This window comes from Leuciscus leuciscus, assembly GCF_965113295.1.
Source record: "Leuciscus leuciscus genome assembly, chromosome: 2".
NCBI classification, from domain to species: domain Eukaryota; kingdom Metazoa; phylum Chordata; class Actinopteri; order Cypriniformes; family Leuciscidae; genus Leuciscus; species Leuciscus leuciscus.
In genome coordinates, this window is record NC_138726.1 from 18,210,739 (window position 1) to 18,226,696 (window position 15,958).

The 15,958-nt window shown below is 34.0% G+C and overlaps 1 long non-coding RNA gene across 1 annotated transcript; it reads left to right on the forward strand.

Annotated features, from left to right (window-relative positions):
• The first annotated feature begins 917 nt into the window (after positions 1 to 917).
• Positions 918 to 2,722, forward strand: LOC309493395. Its single transcript, XR_014203902.1, has 2 exons — positions 918 to 1,081; positions 2,276 to 2,722. It is a non-coding gene; the product is annotated as an uncharacterized lncRNA (long non-coding RNA).
• Positions 2,723 to 15,958: the final 13,236 nt, after the last annotated feature.

Below are 15,958 nucleotides of genomic sequence, written 5' to 3' on the forward strand. Positions count from 1 at the left end.
GTATATTTCAGTGATATTATCTAGAGTAACGTTAGATCCCTATAACGTTAGCTCAACTCGCCCCGACTCGACTTGCTCACTCCCGGGTATAAACAACCTGAACTGACCCCGGTGAAGTGGCGGTGTCTTGCTCAGTCCATAAGGAAAAAGGTAAGTTACCACATCAGGTACAAGACACTAAATATTCACAATGGAAAAACAAACATGGTGAGTAGAATCGAGTCGAGCTGAGCTTGTAACGTAACGTTAATGGAAAACCACGACAATGACGATAGCTCAAATAACGTTAGCCCAGACTGTAAAAATAAGCATTAACGTTAGCCCGGTATAAGCTTCCTTAGCTCAGGTTATTATTGCATTGATTACACGTGCTACCGGACAGGCTGTTGTAACGTTATTAGGACTTCTGTTTTGCTGTCTTGTAATCGGGGGTCTTGAAGTCGTGGTTTGCACACTAGCATAAACGTAGCTTGTAGATTTTACGGTCACTGAATAACGTTAGCCTACTTAGAGAATTAAATGAAGATACCAGGATTGTAATTTAATTAATATTTCAAATAACGAGATTGAAATATGGGCTTTAATCAAATGACAATGTTGGTATCTTCATTTAATTCTGTAAGTTAGCTATAACGTTAACTGTGATAAAAGCTGAATATAGCATCTGGTATGTTCAGATGTTATAACTTTACTTTGTGCTTGGCCAACCAGTGTGAAAGTAAGCTGTCTTTATCTAAAATAAACTGCGCGTGCGCAACTTAAACCAACCAGCATCGTCATTAAATATTTTTAAGCCTGGGTTCTGTTGACAGGCTTTTACTGCTCTCTTTGTCTTCAGAGAAGGCAGCAAATTATCAGTAGTATTAAAATCAAGTTAACCATTTTGTTCATCTCAAATTAAATGTGGCTGCCTGGCAGACTGTATGGAATATTAAAATAATAATAGATTTGTAATTGGTATTTGTTGTGTAATTGGTAATACATTTGGTAATGTTTACATTTTTTATTCCCTAGCCCTCTGCCACAGCTGCTGATATCCAGAGAGAGACCCTACCCAGCACACCTTGCTTAATTGTACAAGGTATATTCTTCCCTTATTTTGTTAAAAGGGTAGTTCACTTTTAAATGAAAATTACCCCATGATTTACTTACCTTCAAGCCATTCTTTCAGACAAATACAATCTGAGTTATAAAAAAAATTAAAAAAATAAACCTGACACTTCCAAGCTTTATAATGGCAGTGGATCAGTTTGAAGCTCAAAAAAGTGCATCTATCCATCATAAAAGAGCTCCACGTGGCTCTGAGGGGTTAAAATAGGCCTCCTGAAGCGAAGAGTTTGTGTAAGAAAAATATCTATATTTAACACGTCACAAAGTAAAATTCTAGCTTACGGCCAAACGGCCATACGCAGTCTACTTGCATTCAAAGTGCAACTTACGCAACTTATGACGTCAGAAGTAGCGTGGTGCGTCATGGCGTAGTGTAAATATCAGCAGTACGTTGCATAAGTTGCGCTTTAGAGTAAAATCTGTATGTTATTGTTCTTTTGGCCGGAAGCTAGTAATTTTACTTCATGTAAGAAAAATATTAATCTTTAAAACTTTACAAACTCATTGTTTTGCTTCAGAAGGCCTTTATTAACCCCTCAGAACTGTGTGAAGCACTTTTATGATGGATAGATGCACTTTTTTGAGCTTCAAACTGATGTTGCAATCCACTGCCATTATAAAGCTCGGAAGCATCAGGGTGTTTATTAATATAACTCCGATTGTAAATATATTGTGAATTTTATCCGTTTCAGGTCAGGATTTCTTTTTCAAATGGTTAAAATGTGCATTAAAAAGTTGGCTGGAGACCCAGCTATTACTGTTAAGTGTCTGTTCTACCTAGAGTTGGTATTCCCATGCAGGACATTTATGTGTAAACAGAAGAGTCTGACGGACAGCAGTTTAACATTACGACTTTCATTAATTAATTAAATAAAACATTTTGAAGTGTGGTTAAGGTATTTAGCAGATGCTTTTGTCCAAAGCGTCATTCGATATACAGTGCATACATGCATACAATGACATTATATATTTACAAAATGTACTATGTAAAAGCCAATGTAATTCTAAATGTTAAGTTAAGTTGTTAATATTAAATAAATACATCAAAATCATTTTCGTTTATGAGAAAGTAGGAATAGGTTACTTTTGTTTTTTACACAGTATTTGTCATTATTTAACAGATATGAAAACTTAAAACTTTTTTTTCCTCTCTCTCGGTTTTCAGAACTTTTTGTGGAATCAACTCCCAGACGGGCTGCAAAGCAGAGAAGAGATACGGGCTCAACGCACCTGTTTACACCCTCCTAAGAAAACAGTTTTTAATAAAAGATTAAAAAGATATAATTGTTGTGTTTTTAATTGCCTAATATGGATAATTACAGCATTGTATTGTAATATTTACAAATAACAGGATATATACAGTACATTGAATTACAATATAACATTTTAATTCTGTCCTGAAAATACAGGAAATTCCTGGCAACTGAGTTGCAGTAAATTACAGCATTTTACTGTAATAATGCTACTATAATCACAGTAGCACTGCTGTATAAATACATTACTTTATTGTAATCGTAAACAGTAATAATCCTGTATATTACTTGCTGTAAATTTACTGCAATTAGTTGCCAGGAATTTCCTGTAAAATTACAATACATTTTTAACAGTGTACTTATTCAATAGATACTAGTACTTCTTTAGTACTTATTCATTAGATACTAGTACCTATTAATTAGATACTAGTACTTATAAATTAGCTACTAGTACTTATTCAATAGATACTAGTACCTATTTATTAGATACTAGTATTTATTCCGAATGTTACTAGTAAGATTTTTTATTTTACTAGTCACAACTGCTTTTTTACTCGTCTTATGTTATGACTAGTCAGAATATGGCAAGCCGTTTTAACATTTAATCATTTAAACCGACTAGTCTCTATTTTCATGCTACTAGTACTTATTTTTTAGATACTAGTATCTATTCCATTAAGTACTAGTACTTATTCATTAGCTACTAGTGCTTATTCTTTAGGTACTAGTGCCTATTCTTTAGATACTAGTGCTTATTCTTTAGGTACTAGTACTTATTCAATAGATACTAGTACTTATTCATTAGATACTAGTACTTATTCATTAGATACTAGTACCTATTAAATAGATACTAGTACTTATTCATTAGATACTAGTACTTATTCATTAGATACTAGTTCTTATTTATTAGATACTAGTACTTATTCATTAGTTACTAGTACTTATTATTAGATACTAGTACTTATTCATTAGATACTAGTACCTATTAAATAGATACTAGTACTTATTCCAATAGTGACTAGTAACTATTCTTTTGTTACTAGTAACAAATAATTTTTTTTGCCATTGACTTCTATGGGGATCTGCCATTCAGATATCAACTATTCAGTTCTGACTAGTATGTATTCCAATTGTGACTAGTATTATATACTAGTAGTTATTTATTAGGTACTAGTACTTATTTTTTTAGATACTAGTAACTATTACTAGATACTAGTATGTATTCAATAAACACTAGTACTAAGTCATTAGATACTAGTACCTATTAAATAGATACTAGTACCTATTAAATAGATACTAGTACTTATTCATTAGATACTAGTACTTATTCATTAGATACTAGTACTTATTCAATAGATACTAGTACTTATTCATTAGATACTAGTACTTATTCATTAGATACTATTACCTATTAATTAGATACTAGTACTTATAAATTAGCTACTAGTACTTATTCAATAGATACTAGTACCTATTTATTAGATACTAGTATTTATTCCGAATGTTACTAGTAAGATTTTTTATTTTACTAGTCACAACTGCTTTTTTACTCGTCTTATGTTATGACTAGTCAGAACGGCCACTGGATAGTTCAATTAAAAATCGTACTAGTAAAATAAAAAATCTTACTAGTAACATTTGGAATAAATACTAGTATCTAATAAATAGTTACTAGTATCTATTGAATAAGTACTAGTAGCTAATTTATAAGTACTAGTATCTAATTAATAGGTACTAGTATCTAATGAATAAGTACTAGTATCTAATGAATAAGTACTAGTATCTATTGAATAAGTACTAGTATCTAATGATTAAGTACTAGTATCTATTTAATAGGTACTAGTATATATTTAAGAGGTACTAGTATGGCAAGCCGTTTTAACATTTAATCATTTAAACCGACTAGTCTCTATTTTCATGCTACTAGTACTTATTTTTTAGATACTAGTATCTATTCCATTAAGTACTAGTACTTATTCATTAGATACTAGTGCTTATTCTTTAGGTACTAGTGCTTATTCTTTAGATACTAGTGCTTATTCTTTAGGTACTAGTACTTATTCAATAGATACTAGTACTTATTCATTAGATACTAGTACTTATTCATTAGATACTAGTACCTATTAAATAGATACTAGTACTTATTCATTAGATACTAGTACTTATTCATTAGATACTAGTTCTTATTTATTAGATACTAGTACTTATTCATTAGTTACTAGTACTTATTATTAGATACTAGTACTTATTCATTAGATACTAGTACCTATTAAATAGATACTAGTACTTATTCATTAGATACTAGTACTTATTCCAATAGTGACTAGTAACTATTCTTTTGTTACTAGTAACAAATAATTTTTTTTGCCATTGACTTCTATGGGGATCTGTCATTCAGATATCAACTATTCAGTTCTGACTAGTATGTATTCCAATTGTGACTAGTACATATAGATTAGATACTAGTAGTTATTTATTAGGTACTAGTACTTATGTTTTAGATACTAGTAACTATTACTAGATACTAGTATGTATTCAATAAACACTAGTACTAAGTCATTAGATACTAGTACCTATTAAATAGATACTAGTACTTATTCATTAGATACTAGTACTTATTCAAAAGATACTAGTACTTATTCATTAGATACTAGTACTTATTCATTAGATACTAGTACCTATTAATTAGATACTAGTACTTATAAATTAGCTACTAGTACTTATTCAATAGATACTAGTACCTATTTATTAGATACTAGTATTTATTCAGAATGTTACTAGTAAGATTTTTTATTGTACTAGTCACAACTGCTTTTTTACTCGTCTTATGTTATGACTAGTCAGAACGGCCACTGGATAGTTCAATTAAAAATCTTACTAGTAAAATAAAAAATCTTACTAGTAACATTTGGAATAAATACTAGTATCTAATAAATAGTTACTAGTATCTATTGAATAAGTACTAGTAGCTAATTTATAAGTACTAGTATCTAATTAATAGGTACTAGTATCTAATGAATAAGTACTAGTATCTAATGAATAAGTACTAGTATCTATTGAATAAGTACTAGTATCTAATGAATAAGTACTAGTATCTATTTAATAGGTACTAGTATCTAATGATTTAGTACTAGTATTTATTGAATACATACTAGTATCTAGTAATAGGTACTAGTATCTAAAAAATAAGTACTAGTACCTAATAAATAACTACTAGTATCTAATATATATGTACTAGTCACAATTGGAATACATACTAGTCAGAACTGAATAGTTGATATCTGAATGACAGATCCCCATAGAAGTCAATGGCAAATTTTTTTTATTTGTTACTAGTAACAAAATAATAGTTACTAGTCACTGTTGGAATAAGTACTAGTATCTAATGAATAAGTACTAGTATCTATTTAATAGGTACTAGTATCTAATGAATAAGTACTAGTATCTATTTAATAGGTACTAGTATCTAATGAATAAGTACTAGTATCTAATTAATAAGTACTAGTATCTAATGAATAAGTACTAGTATCTATTTAATAGGTACTAGTATCTAATGAATAAGTACTAGTATCTAATGAATAAGTACTAGTATATTGAATAAGTACTAGTACCTAAAGAATAAGCACTAGTATCTAAAGAATAGGCACTAGTACCTAAAGAATAAGCACTAGTAGCTAATGAATAAGTACTAGTACTTAATGGAATAGATACTAGTATCTAAAAAATAAGTACTAGTAGCATGAAAATAGAGACTAGTCGGTTTAAATGATTAAATGTTAAAACGGCTTGCCATAGTACTAGTATCTAATGATTTAGTACTAGTATTTATTGAATACATACTAGTATCTAGTAATAGGTACTAGTATCTAAAAAATAAGTACTAGTACCTAATAAATAACTACGAGTATCTAATATATATGTACTAGTCGCAATTGGAATACATACTAGTCAGAACTGAATAGTTGATATCTGAATGACAGATCCCCATAGAAGTCAATGGCAAAAAAAAATATTTGTTACTAGTAACAAAAGAATAGTTACTAGTCACTATTGGAATAAGTACTAGTATCTAATGAATAAGTACTAGTATCTAATGAATAAGTACTAGTATCTAATAATAAGTACTAGTAACTAATGAATAAGTACTAGTATCTAATAAATAAGAACTAGTATATAATGAATAAGTACTAGTATCTAATGAATAAGTACTAGTATCTAATGAATAAGTACTAGTATCTATTGAATAAGTACTAGTACCTAAAGAATAAGCACTAGTATCTAAAGAATAGGCACTAGTACCTAAAGAATAAACACTAGTAGCTAATGAATAAGTACTAGTACTTAATGGAATAGATACTAGTATCTAAAAAATAAGTACTAGTAGCATGAAAATAGAGACTAGTCGGTTTAAATGATTAAATGTTAAAACGGCTTGCCATAGTCAGAACGGCCACTGGAGAGTTAAATTAAAAATCTTACTAGTAAAATTAAAAATCTTACTAGTAAAATTAAAAATCTTACTAGTAAAATTAAAAATCTTACTAGTAACATTTGGAATAAATACTAGTATCTAATAAATAGGTACTAGTATCTATTGAATAAGTACTAGTAGCTAATTAATACATACTAGTATCTAATTAATAGGTACTAGTATCTAATGAATAAGTACTAGTATCTATTGAATAAGTACTAGTAGCTAATGAATAAGTACTAGTATCTATTTAATAGGTACTAGTATCTAATGACTTAGTACTAGTATTTATTGAATACATACTAGTATCTAGTAATAGGTACTAGTATCTAAAAAATAAGTACTAGTACCTAATGAATAACTACTAGTATAATAAATACCTACTAGTCACAATTGGAATACATACTAGTCAGAAATGAATAGTTGATATCTGAATGACAGATCCCCATAGAAGTCAATGGCAAAAAAAAATATTTGTTACTAGTAACAAAAGAATAATTACTAGTCACTATTGGAATAAGTACTAGTATCTAATGAATAAGTACTAGTATCTAATAATAAGTACTAGTAACTAATGAATACGTACTAGTATCTAATAAATAAGAACTAGTATCTAATGAATAAGTACTAGTACCTAATAAATAAGAACTAGTCACTATTGGAATAAGTACTAGTATCTAATAAATAAGAACTAGTATCTAATGAATAAGTACTAGTATCTTTAAAAAGGTACTAGTACCTAAAGAATAAGCACTAGTATCTAAAGAATAGGCACTAGTACATTTACATTTAGCTGACGCTTTTATCCAAAGCGACTTACAATTGCTATATATGTCAGAGGTCGCACGCCTCTGGAGCAACTAGGGGTTAAGTGTCTTGCCCAGGGACACATTGGTGTCTCACAGTGGATTCGAACCCGGGTCTCTCACGCCAAAGGCATGTGTCTTATCCATTGCGCCACCAGCCCTCTTTAGTACCTAAAGAATAAGCACTAGTAGCTAATGAATAAGTACTAGTACTTAATGGAATAGATACTAGTATCTAAAAAATAAGTACTAGTAGCATGAAAATAGAGACTAGTCGGTTTAAATGATTAAATGTTAAAACGGCTTGCCATAAAATCACTTCCCGACCGCCGGGAAAGTTATACATTTACAAAAAGGGTTGTAAAAAATTGAAAATGATACATGTAAATATGTCCATATCATAAAGAAGAAGCTGACCTTTAAGAAAGCAAGTTGGTCATTGGATGTTATGCGTATGCCGTAGTAGGCATGATTATGAATCAGGAACAGACTGGGGCTAAAAAACAGCCCTGGACTTTCTCCCAAATAGGCCCATCATCCGGCCATTCGCCTCTAGCCGTGAGCGACAGACACTAGCCAGGATGTCCTGATACTATGCCACAATACATGTGGATAGATGAGATACAATACATGCCTATCAGACAAGGTATTCACAGCAAGTAACATCTCAAAACCAATGATGATAATTGGGGTTGTGTTTATTAAAGAAGCCTCAGCCTTCAAATAAAAAAAAAAATAAAAAAAGTACAATGCCATAAAATACAAATAATGAAATGTCACTGGCTACAGAAACCCCAAATTACACAAACTTGTAATTATAAAACATAGCCTATAGTTACTATATACCAGGGGTCTCCAACCTTTTTATGTGCGAGGGCTACCTCAAGGGATAAAATAATCTAGAAGGGAATTTTATTTGTTATACTCCAATATGTATTATACATATAACATGGTGAAGCTTTTTTACTTTTCACCATCATATGGGAAATAATAAAATATCTTGATATTCTGGTTCAGACTTACAAGCGTTTAAAAAAATAATAATTCCTGAAAAATTATGAAAATATTTATTGATTTTTTTGTTGATTTTCTATAAACCTATTGTATGTGTTATCAAAAACAGTAGCCCAAACATTTATTATAAATATAAATGAATAAATAAATAAATAAATAAATAAACTGCCATAACTTCTAAACAAAACATTACAGGATTACATGTAATACATTTATACATGACTATATTAATATAACAGCATTTTTAATATGCATACAGGCACATTTCTGCCAAAAAAGTTTGTTTTACTACAGTTAATTCATAAGTTGTGAAATGTCTTCTAACTGGTTTGTTCTCGGAACAATGTTTCGCCCTGTTTTTTTTTTGCGTCAATATGTTGAGAATATCAGCGTTGTTTCGTCTAGCTTTTTACAAGCTTAAATCACATAGTCAGTTGTGGGTTTATAATAGAGATAGAGAATTCTGCGCTGAATTGAACTGCTTCTCAGTGGATCGCGCAGCTCTGTGTAATAATGTTCGCGTGATCGAGATCAGCCTGCACAGCTGCTTTGTCCACGATCTGATAATGCTCTGCGCTGCTCAGATCAAACAAGTTCTGTTCCGCTTTTTGAGCGTTTGCCATTTGATGTTTCTCATACGCAACTTGCGCAAATGACAGCGTATAATCAAAGAGAGTTGGGTAATTTTGAAGAGGCAAAAGTTCAAATTGAAACGTAGTTGAAAAGGTTGCAAAATGATACCATTTATTCGAAGTCTGGAACCCCGACGGCAAGTTGGAGCTATTTATAGAATGTGTTTAGCGGGCAACTCATAGGCACCACGTTGGAGACCACTGCTATACATAGGTTAAATTGGGCCGGAGCGCACCGGAGCGCAGCTCCGCCTCCTCGGGTCCACAACACACCATGGCGGAGCTCAGCTCCGTCTCCTTCAGCACCAAATATTGTTATTCCACTTGAATTATTTTTCATCTCCTGGTAAATACATGGCATATGAGACTGAATAATTAGCATTCGCAAGACTTCATAGATACACCCCGGCTACATGGAATTATCAGACGTCATAATGCATTAATCCCTTAGTTCTCTGGTTCAGCACCCCGCCCACCAGCGACGTTACCATGGAAACCCGCGAACGGCTAGCAAAATCAGTCTTTTAAATTCAACCGCCCGATGGGCTCATTGTGCTGTCTAATTCTTTATCGAGCATACGTGAGTATTTGGTTTAATTTACCTCAGATAAATAAGATACGTAATTATTCAAACACAACCTACAACTTCATTTTCTAATGTGACTAGTGTAGCCTCGCTCGCACTGTTTAGTTTTTCATTTGATTTGTCTGCTAAGGCCATATAGCTGCCAACTCTCACGCATTCACGCTCTCATATGACGCCATACATCAATTTTCTCACGCACAGTAAAATCGCAAAGCAAAGAGGACACGAGACCGACAGACAAGACAGAGCAGGATACTTATGTTATAAAAAATAATCTCATCTCTCAGATTCTGTCAATTTTATTTCTAAATTCAAGCAATAAATACCGTTTTGGTGCTTGTAAATGTGACGTGACAGATCCCAATGGGCCAGTTGTTCAAAAAGTTTAATCTGGATCAGAATGATATGGATTTGGAAATCCCATGTTTTGCTATCCAGGATCAGGTAATCCATCTTACTTTTGTGCCGGTTTTTCAAAGCAAAATTGGATTGGATCACCCTGATCTGAATGTAAACTTTTTCCGATTACCAAATCTGGATTACTGGTGCTCTACGGAACGGGACATGGTCATGTAAAAAGTATGAGTAAAAAAAAAAAAAAAAAAAAAAATTCAATGCTTTTGCGTTCTCTCAGAAAAGTTTTGTATAGCGTTCACCAAAAAAAAAACTTTGTGTTTGCTTGCAAAGATCTTTTGACTGGTTCATCTCTTATGATTGTGCCAATGTAGTTTAGAAACAGTGATAAAACACTTTGAATTAAATATAATATTTTTGTTTGATTTTTACAGCTGTTTGGGGATTATTTAATGGCACCAAAATCTCTTTTTTACTTTACAGTAGGCTACCGAAAGGCTTAATACAGTATGTAGCCTAATGTCTACTTCTAATGTATTACTTTAACAGTTAAGCTAATCAAAAGCAAAATAAAAATATGAGTGTGTGTGTATTACATGATACAAATGTTGTATTTTTGACCAATTTTAAAGTTTTACTACGTTTTCTTCCTGGAATCCACCTTGACATTTTTTTGGATCAAAGTTATCCAAATCATACAGACAAGTTTTGAACAACACAAACAAAGGTTTGATCCAGATTAAAACTAGGATTGGATTCCATGATCTAATCTGATTTCAGATTCCTTCTTTCCCTTTTGAACAACCCATTTTCAAGATTTGATCCAGTCCGATAACCAAAATCCGATCATCTTACCTTTGAACAACTGGCCCTATAGCGTCACGTGAACGGATGATCTCTAGCTAATGAACAAAAGGCTTGTTTGAGATGAGCAAAATCTGCGCAGAACCGATCACCGGTGATCAGCGCGAGATGCATGCTGGTTAGAAATGTGTCCGAGTGCGGTCCGCCTTGCTCTGATGTCATGCTGACATATGTCAAAAATCTCTCGCGAGCGCAAGGCGGAGGTGTCGGATTCTGCAGTCGCACGCAGTTGCTCTCCACTGACTGCGCTGATCAAAAGCATGATGGGAAACAACTTGCTGACGACACAGCTTAATGCTCATTGGTTTAAACAACTGTGATATATTGTTCTCTTTTAAAATGTTTGATTTTAAAACTCTAATATCATGTTTTATGTGTGAATATTCCCTAACTATCTGACAGTGCGATCTCTTTAGGTTATGCAATTTAATTTTTATAAAAAAAAAAAAACACATGTCTGTATTAAAGGTGAACTAAGTATCTTTTTTTAACTTAACTGAACAGCTTCGGAGTCATTGGAATGGTTATATTACTTATTTCGGGTTGAATGGTGGTCGTTTCGCACCCCCCTGGTGCCCGTGAGCGGAAAATACGCACTTGCAACTTTGAGCCGGCGGGCCGCCGGCCGCTGCGTCAGGAAGTCTCGCGTGATATCAGGTCTCGCGATGTAAACAATTGCTTTACGGCCAAAAGAAATCTGCTAAAATGCTGTCATTATTGCGCTCCGTCACGCTGTCCGAACCCGAATGAAGAAGACGTTTTAAAGAACGTCCCATCTGCTTTGATGTCGTTGATCTATAGCCTCTGGTGTCTGAGAATCAACAACGAGTTTTTACAACAGTGTTGTCAAATATCTATTCCGAAGCTGTGGGGGGAGCTCTAGAGAGAAACCTGCGAGCAAAAAGCGAGAATACAGCGAAGAAGTCCCGAAGCTACTGAGTGCTGCTTTAAAGAAATAAATATTGATATTTGGAATGGAATTAAATAACAAGTACCTTGGGTGTCTTGTTCATTTGATTTATTTTCATATAAAAGCAACAGAACTTGAATTACATCCAGTTTATTAGCAACACTGTGCACGAGCGTGAATCCCGCGATATCCATCTTTGATCTCACAGGTGTCAGTTATATTTATCCAAATGAGTCAGTATTGAATCAAATCACAAGCACTGAACTGAATTGAAATCATAAAATTTGTGTCAAGCAATAAAAAAAAGTAGCTTATCAGAAATTGTACCATGTAAACAATATAAATTGTTGTTACTAAACCTAATACAATTCTGCTTAGTTACTAAAATGTTCAGATTTGTTTTACACCAATTTGATATTTAAAAATAAAATATTTAAAAAGTAGGCTATATAATTATCTAACATCTGACTAATTCAAAATTAACCTCAAAACATTAAATGCTAAATGGTGGTTATATATAGGCCTATCTAGCATTACACAATTTTTTTTGTCATTTTTAATGATGACCACCGTAAATAAGGGCTCCCCCTCCCTACAAAAGCCAATTTAACCACTGCTGCTATACTATAACTTAACTATTCAAATATAATGTAAGCAGGGCCTGAAATTAACACCCGACCACGCGCCAAATGCGGGTGAATTTTGCAATTGGCGGGTAAAACTGTCAATCTACCTGCCACATTGGCGGGTAGTAGCCAATGAGAATTGAGTGATTCTTTCGTTTTTGGGGTTTTTTGCGTCTGTTTTTTTTTTTTTTTTTTTTTTTTTTAGTCCGCGACGTAAAATACGATGTTTTGGATGTGCGAGTAACAGTATTAAACTGTTGGTGAGATGGGATGAGATGAGATAAAGCAAAGCTGACGTTGGTTATGGTACAATGACAGTTATACAGATGTGTGTGCGTGTGTATGTTGAGTTGGGAACCAGTGAGAAAATGTCCGGTACCCGGTAACTTTACCAGTAATATTAATATTAATTTAGTTCTGCTTAACGGTTCAATTGACTTTGATTAATATGCGCAAGTGAGAGAGCGCAAGACAGCGCTCGACGTGTTGTTTGAAGACGTGAGACGCGCGTGGCCGGGGCTCTCTCTGCTCGTTATCGCCCTGTCAGGCGCAGCAGTCATTCTATTCTACATCACTTACCGATCAAATAAGGCTTTGGCGGGACAAAAATCGAGACGGCTTTGGCGGGACAAAAATCGAGACGGCTTTGGCGGGACAAAAATCTTCGGCCGCCCAAAAAATTTAAATGCAGGAAAACTCCTGACAATGCTCGTAAGCGTTTGCTGCGCTGTTTCTTACCTTGCTTTATGTTGACTTTACTAGTTCCAGCTTCACCGTCACCGCTTTTTTTTTTTTTTTTTTTTTGTTTTTTTTTTTTTGTTTAGAAAACCTCTATTTTCTTCTTCTCTTTTCATTCCTCTTCTGAGCACCGGACTTGTGCTGAACGGACATTTTGAGCTTACTGAACTTCAAATTAAATGACAACATCAAATTTTGATCAGTGGCCAAACCATTTTTGTGTTGGGGGTGGGGGGCCCCAGTTCTGGTGGGGGTGGGGACATGTCAAGGAGACCAGACCTCATGAAGATGCAGCAGCAGTGGAGGAAGAGGAGTGCATCTGCTCTTTTTTTGTGGACTCAGATTAGCAGCAGTCAGTATGAATATGACATAATATGACTATGTCTTTGACACAGCAAATCAATGAATAAAAAGATGCAGCACTTAAATGTGTATTCTTACAAGTTAAAGAACAATGTTTGTGTGATTTCTATTTTTCACCTTTATGAGGCAAAAAATAGTATGAGGCAACTAGTAAATACACAAAGTTTCGTCATCCAAGCATGTGCGGAAGTATTTAAAACAAGCGTGTTACAACTAGCCCCGCGTTAGGTTGTGCCCCGCGCTCCCCTACATTTTTTTTTTATATATCAAGATCTTTTAATACTTACATTTAAATTCTTCGCTAACATAAATATGGTACAATCGGTGTAATAAAATGTTCTTGGCGACTACTTAATCCACCGATATGTGTCATAGAAATATTTACATTTATAGGTATTTGATATTAAATGTACAAAGGCAGACTAAGGATGCTCAGGTCAAAGGTCACAGACTTTGCCAAAACGTGCTTAACACAGTAGAACTAACAGTTATAAGTTTAGACCATATAATTCAAACCAATCACCAGACAAATCACAGTTAAGAAGACTCAAGTGACATTATATTTACTCATCTGTATGATTTAAATGTTCACCTATTTTTCTATTCAAGGGACTCCCTTGGTTGCCATGACCAGTGATCTCTCGGCCGTGAATAAAACTTAATTCATACAAGAGCAACTCGAGAGTAATGTCAGGTGTAATGCAGCTGAGAAATATATTCTTCGCTCAAAAGTCAACAACAGAATATCAATCAAGTGTGATTGAGGTTGTATCTTATTGGTATGCCATCACCTTACTTCAGGTAAGTATCATATTAAGATTAATAAGATTAAGATTTAGTGGTTATAAATAAATGTAAAAAAAAAAAAAATGCATCTAAAAAATTCACTTTAAGTATCTCTTCAAAGCAGGGCATTTATCTCTCGTCTGTTATCACTGGCCCACTCAGTGCCTAATTAAGCGATCCGATCAGCTAGACGAAGGGTGCATATCCGTTCAGATTTTGGACATTTGGAACAGCAAAGGTCCGATGAATTACCGAGCCTGCTCAGGCTTCGTTCATTTGCGCTTCGCAGAAATTATCCTATAGCAGCTGCTAACATCCTTTTGGGTTCGAAGTGGTGGCATGTATGTTGTATGTGCTAACGAAGCTCGGTTGCATCACTAAGGCAGATCTTCTTGTTAGACGATCTACTGATTGCCAGATAAACATCTCAGGAATAGCATGTCTCCAATTTCATGATTATGTTCACGCGAGCACATTCCTGACCACTGCAATGCCATAGCTACGCACTTTAGTCTTCAGGCGGCTCTGCCCTTCAGCAACCCTTATCCATCACCCTGCCCTCCTCTAACAGTGATTATGTAAATCAGTCGCTCTGCTCAATCCAGCTAGACCGTATATCACTGAAGGTGTGGCTCCCTACACCTTAAAAGCGTATATTTCTGCAGAATTGTTTATAATGTTTCGCTTTTCTTTTCAGATTCCTTTATTTCCCATCCTGATCACGGCCGGTTGTTCCTTCCTCGTCTACAATTACAAAATCGATGTGTGGTGGGTCTTCTGTGTCCCCAGGGTGTGTGAGGGGTTTGGCTTGGAATGCCTCAAATATATATTTCATATACTATGCTGTCATTGAGGGTGAGTTAAGCGCATGGTTTTTGTCTGTCCCTTTGGATGCAGTCGGGCTGCTGCTCCCGGCACAGGGGGTGGAGTTTCAACAGCTCGTTTTGCAGCTTTGATTACCTCTCACAGACAATTTCAAAACGTTTAGCTTTATATTCAAACCCGAGTCAGACAAAGATGGAGAGACTCAAGAAGCGTCAACATGTAGACCCCATTTCCGGATGGTTAGTTGATGAATTATGTAGCTTATGCGTAGTTATCTTCTAGTTATTGATTAGCTCATTCTGTCTCAATATGCTATAAATCATATTCCGGGAGCTGGATTTATGTAACTTTAGGGTTTGTGATGCCACTAATCCAGAAGGAATGCCGCACAGTCCCTCTCAGCGTTGTTGTAGTCCTTAAAAAGCAATCTCTTTAAATTAAAGAGCATATTCAATGCTTGAACTTCATGCATTGTAACTTTGCAGATGTTGTTTATGCTTTAACAGGAACATTACAGAAAAGTGAAATCCATTTAACCCCCCTTTATTACCTCCCATCCGTAATGGTCTCTTCTCCTCCTATTTTCATATTCAGATTGTAGCCATGTTTTAACAGCGTTC